Raw genomic sequence first — 6,370 nt, 5'->3', positions numbered from 1 at the left:
CTTCCGTAATCTATTTATTCAGAGTGGTGCCGTCCCCATTTGTTTCTTGTAAGGTGTAATACCACCGCTGCTGTGGAGAGCACCCGATGGCGATGGTATGGCAGCTAGGAGTTTAACCCCTCCGTGGGTAGGGGGAGAGTGCCCCGGGGCTTGTTGGTCATGAGAGGGGAGCTCCGTTGGGGAGGAAACGGTCACTGCGTACTCACTCAGTCCAATAACGCTGACACCGACAACTTGTAAACCGGAATTCTTAGCACCGCTGTAGCAGGGAAGGAGCATGCTGGCATCCCGTGCCCGATAGTGTTGCTTGTTAGCCTGTGACCTTTTGCTTGGCACTTTCTTTACTGGTCGGCCCCTGTAGTGTAAAACTAGTCGGGTCCCGCTCACCCTTATGGCTAACGGAGTGAGCTTGCTCTCAGGGTTCACACTTGGGATTTTCTGGACTGTGTATTGGGAAAGTCCTATCCCCCTTGTTGCGCTAGTACCCCGATTTTGGAGCGGGTGGAGGACGAATCATGAAGTCTTTGCCCTCGTCGGGTAAATTACCAGGACGCTTGAAGCTACTTCCCGGCCTAGGGTCTATGTACCCCGGCATGCCCTGGCCCGTGCCTGAAGATGGCTCAAGGCCAATGGCTGCCCTGCTCGGCAGTTCCGTGCCCCTTGAAATGATCCCCTGCAACCGGGGTTCCAGCTCCTACCAGCTCCAGAACAAGGTCTGCCACCTAGTAACTGAGGAGCCCAGCTCCTAACCTCCTACAACTACTTGTGACCTCTCCTCTCGAGACTCACCACTACACTGACTACTCCTGAAACTCCTGACCCTCCCTAACCAACCCCCCAAGTAGGTGGCCCTATTCCCTTCAGGCTACCCATTGGTGTGTCTGGTGGGTGTGGTGCCGAGTGTTTCTAGGATTTCGATTGGCTTGTTTGTTAGCAACACCAAAGGCCAGGGACCCGTAACCAAGGAGGAGATGGACACCATGCGGAAGGGCAGATTGCACAATGTCCTGTGACGACCTGATAGGCCAGGGCGTCACATTTTATCATATAAATGTACGTCATATAAATATACTGGACAGCCGCCTAATTTGTGAAGTTTTCATTACTGCCTATCGCTCAAGAAAAACCCATCTGTAATTGCCTTTGACACAGACATCTGGATCAGCCTTTAGAAAGTTGAGGATAAAGGCCCCACTATTGAAAGTGTCGCCCCATGGTAAGTGAACATGGACATCTAGAAGTAGTGATGAGCGAGCATGCCCAGCAGTGCCCAGCACTCGATCTAGCATCAGGGTGCTCAGCACATTTGATACTAGATTGAGTATCCATGTGCTCGGGTGCCATGCTTGAGGCCTTACCGCGCATGTTTTGCGGCTGTTTTTCAGCCACTATGTATCCAGGAATTGCCTGCCAATTATGGTAATGTCTTGGCCATGTTGGTTCCTGTCATACTGTGATTGGCCATCTGCATTGCATCATTGGGTCTCTCTAAGATCCGGTGACGCCATTAACCCAAAAGTCAGTTTCAGGGCTACAGAAATTCAAGTCTATTCTTTTATCTAATAATTCCACTCTTAGCTGCAATTAGTGTAGGGAGAACTGCTGGAGAAGGTGTAGATAAGGATTATAGCTTTAAAATCCTTGCTGCTGCAACTTAAAACCTTAAGTCCTTAGCAGGGCTACATCTATTATATTCTATTTCCTATTAATACAACTCTTAGTTACATTTACTGTAAGGAGTGTTGGCGAAGAAGGGATAGTTTTGCATTAGAGACATATAGGCAGGGTTTATTGCCTTACAGTCCTTGCTGCTGCAACCTAAAACCAAAAGTCCATTCCAGGCCTACATCTGTTGTGTTCCCTATTAATACCACTGTTAACTGCATTTAGTGTATGGATATCTGCTGGAGGTGGGATAGTTTTGCATTACAGGCATACAGGCAGGGTTTATTGCTTTACAGTTCTTCTATAGGTATACTGCTGCTGCAACCTAACTGCATTGGTCATGGTACGAGTGATGTTATAGTACATGTGCTGGTGTAAGATGGGGATGGCACAACTGAAAATATAGCAGTGGCTGAGGACCCATACCCCATGACGGCCACCACTAAGAGGTTGCGGAGAACCACAGTGTCCACATGCCTAAACAGCAACATTTCCAGAGCAAGCAGTCAGGATATGCAATCACGGATCACCCCGTGTACATTATTTCTCCATCTCTACCTTGTCCATATGCAAAGCTTCCTCCTTAATTGTGAGCAGAAAGCATTATAGTAGACACAGAAGTGGGATGGTTATGCTGTCTATGGCATCTTTGTGGCTCACCATCTGTAAGCTCCAGGGTTTCTATGGAACGTGTGTGTTCTTGCCCTCGTCAAAGATGGAGTCTGTTGTCTCATCTTGCTCTCGAACTTCCTCTCTGCTCTGCTTATAAGTCCCGATTGGAGATTTATTCCGTGCCTGAGTATTTTGTGCTGCTGGCTCCTGAGTCACTCCTGGCTTGTTTCTGGACTTCCTGCTGCCACTTTTTAGTATGTGCTCTGCCTCACTACTGCTCAGCTGTCTGTAATCTATGATGCATTATCCTGATCCTGGCTGTGGTTCACTCCCTACAAGTCTTTTAGGAAAAGAACTCTAATACTGCTGGACTTCCTTGATCTGTGAGAACTTAGTTTCTCTGTTTAGTGATCAGTGTACTTGTTCCGGGACTCAATGTGTACAGGCTATGTGCTGGACTTGTGCGGGACCTTCTCAGCCCTAGGGAGTACACTGGTAACTATTTGTTTGCTGTGCACACTCCTGCACATTATTTCTGGACAATCACGTATTAGTGCTGTTCACACTCTTGTTTATTATTTATGGACATTCACATATTAGTGCAGTTTGCACTTAATTTGTAATTATTCTCTGTTGTTTGCACTGTGGGCTCGTTATTTGTTATTATAGTGTATTACCCAACCCTTATCTCAGTTTCGGTATATTCCATGTTAAGATGTGCTTCTGAGCATGTGCAGGGCGCATATGAAGCAGAGAAGCGAGCATCCTGATGACGGCTACAGAAATGGTAAGTACGCACGTGAGGGATCTGAGGATGCTGATAGTGACGTCGCACTTGTAAATCCATGGTATCACGCCCACAGTGGCGTGATACCATGGAATACATGCAAACGCCCACAGGGCGATATGATGCCCATGGGGCTAGAGACCCTGCTCATTTACATAGGGAATATGTAAGTAATAAAACGCTTTTTATTACTTTCATATTCCACAATATTACAACACAGGGTTGGGTAGGAAGCGGTTAATAGGCCACACAACATACTGCTTATAGCTGAGAATGCATATGGAACCTGACAGGTTTCCTTTAAGCAGGTAAAATATTTGAAGCTGATTCCAGGTGTGGGATTTGTCTTTAGTAGCTGCTGCTGTGAAACTACAACATGCGGTCAAAGAAGCTCTCAATAGAGGAAAAACACACCATCATTATGTGACGACGCCCCTGGACTATCAGGTCGTCACAGGGTACTGCACAAACTGCCCTCCCGTGCAGTATTCCAAGACCCTCATGGTTCTGGGTCCCTATCTAATGGTGTTGCCTCCAACAGCAAATCAAATCCTAGATACACACTGCACCACACCCAACAGGCACACCAGTGGACGGCTTAAGTGGAATAGAGTCGCCCACCTGGGGTGTCAGGGAGGGGTGGTAAGTAGTGTAGTCTGTAGTCAGTTAGTGAGGAACTCTCGAGCTGTGAGGAGCTCAGAGGAGGTTGGGAGTGGTGGCTCCCAAGCGAAGCTGTCTAGGTTGCAGACGGTGGTCTGGACCTAGAGGAGTCGGACCCCCGGTCGCAGGGGATTGCGGCTAGTTGCCTGAACCTGTCGAATAGGATGGTCAGCAGCCTGGCACTATCACCGGTCCGGGACCGAAGGCATGACGAAGTACACGGACCCTAGGTCGGGGAGAAGCTTCAGGTAACCCGACAATTTACCTGAGGAAAACGAAGCCTTTATGATCTGTTCCCACCCGCTCCAGAATCGGGGCACTAGCGCAACAAGGGGGATAGGGCCTACCAATCAAATGGTCCAGAAAATCCCAAGCGTGAGCCCTGAAAGCAGGCTCCCACACTTAGCCACAGTGGGGAGCAGGGCCCGGCAAGTTTCAGACTACTGGGCCACCACGTTGAAGTTAAACTTAGTGCCAGGAGGCAGGTCACGGATCACCAGGCAACACTATTGGGGACGGGATCCGGACGAGCTCCCCTCAAGCGGCAGCGATACCCCGAGATTTGGTTTACCCGGTTGTCAGCGTCTGCTTATTGACTGAGTACCTTAGTGATCCTGCATCCACACTATCCAGAGCCCCAGGGCCGTCCCCTACCCATGGAGGGTGACAACATCTAGCTGCCCCACTCAATCTCCCCGGGTACTCCCAACGGCAGCAGCGGTACTCCCAATTACCGTACACCATGGGTGGCGTCACGAACTATATCTCCCCTGTAAATAGCCCCTTTCTTCATTCGAGTGTGGCCCTTAGCCCCTGGGTCAGGAGACCTTCGAGCCACGAATAATCACCCCCAGATATGAGCGGTTCGGACCGCTGCAGGAGTGGCACAATTACATCATTAGGCTGGGAAAAAAACTAAGAAATCTATCAGAGATAATAGAGATGTTAGGAGTGTCCAAATCAACAATATGGTACCGTCTTCAAACAAAAAAATAGTGCACTGTGCGCTTGCGAAGCCAAAAAGGCCTGGATTGCCACATAACACAACAGTGGTGTATGATCACAGAATCCTTTCCATGGTAAAAAAGAAAACAAAAACCTCTTCACAACATTCAGCCAAGTAAAGATTACATTCCTGGAAGATTTTTCAGTATGTAAGTCTACCATAAAGAGAAGACTTCCTGAGAGCAAATACAGAGGATTCATCACAAGGTGCAAAACAAAAAACATCTAAAGAAACCAGCTCAGTTCTGGAAATGTATTCTTTAGGTCCCCTTCACACGCACGTGAAAAAAACAAACCGTTTTTTCACGGATGTATTAAAGGGGTGGTTTGCTCCCCGTGTGCCATGTTTGTGGCACATGCGTGGTCTCCATGTATTATACGTAATAACACACGGAAAACGGAAAGCCCCGCCTTATGTGTTTCTTCCGGAGCTGTCTGCGGTGCTGAATGACAGTGTCCGGCACAGGCCACACCGAGCTGACGCTGCTTCCGGCCCCCAGTGAAGAAGATGCGTTGTTCAAATTCACTGGGTGTCGGATGCAGTTGACAGCCGCGGCAGAGATTGCAGGGCTCGTGGAGGTGAGTATGTGATTTTTTTATTTTTACAACGACATGTGTGTTTCTCCGGCACGTGTCACGTGGGACCGCATCCACACTACATTCGTGTGGTACAGGTGCGAGCGTGACAACCGTGCTGCCGGAGAAAAACGGACATGCCTCCGTATGGAGCACACGAGCTCACGTCTGCTCCACACGGAGGCACGGGCCAATGGCTGAACACGTGCGTGCACATAGACCCATTGATTTCAATGGGTATACGTGTTCCCGTGTCTCCGGTACATGTGGGAATGGACCTAGCACGTACCAAAGGCAAAGAGGAAACCCAGCGTTTGGTGACGTAAAGTCTTCCCGACTTTAGGCAGTCATTCCTACAAAGGATTCTCTATAAAGTATAAAAAAAGGAACATTGTATTTATAGTATAGTAAATTTGTTAAATTACTTCTGAGCCCCTGAAATGAAAAATGGTTGCAATTTCTAAACATTTTGCAGGATATTTGTGTTTAACCCCTTTAGATAAACCTTAAAGTCTTAACTTCAATTGTATTTCATTTGCTTATTTTAAATAAAAAATAGTGGCATGAAGAGCCCAAATTATAAAGATTTGGTCACTGTCCAAATATTTCTGGTCCTAACTGTATATGTTACATGATATATACACTGACACTGCATATAAAGACCCATTGCACATATTTTACGCTCCAGTTAATCTTTTGACTGTATGTAAACAGGTTACGAAGATGCAATGGCACATAAAAGGACAACTCAGTGGGATGTAAACAACAGGTATTTATTTTAGGCTACATTGACATGACCGTTCTGTTTTTGAGGTCCACAGAAAACGGTCCTGTTTGTCCACAGATGTATCCATGTGGCATACGTGTGACAACCACATCGATCCTGTTCCGTCCCTTATTTGGTCCGTGTGTCATCCACGTGACTTCCGTTTTTTGCGGAACGCAAAAAAACGGAAGGAGAGTTACATACAATCCAGGGTATCTGGCCAGATACTGGTCGCCATATAAGGTCTATGGGGAACAGAATCTGGCACAAAGGGGTAGGAGCAAGTGCTACATACTCAC

Source organism: Anomaloglossus baeobatrachus, chromosome 3 (assembly GCF_048569485.1).
Source record: "Anomaloglossus baeobatrachus isolate aAnoBae1 chromosome 3, aAnoBae1.hap1, whole genome shotgun sequence".
In the NCBI taxonomy this organism is placed as follows: Eukaryota; Metazoa; Chordata; class Amphibia; order Anura; family Aromobatidae; genus Anomaloglossus; species Anomaloglossus baeobatrachus.
Note: the sequence above shows the minus strand (reverse complement) of the source record.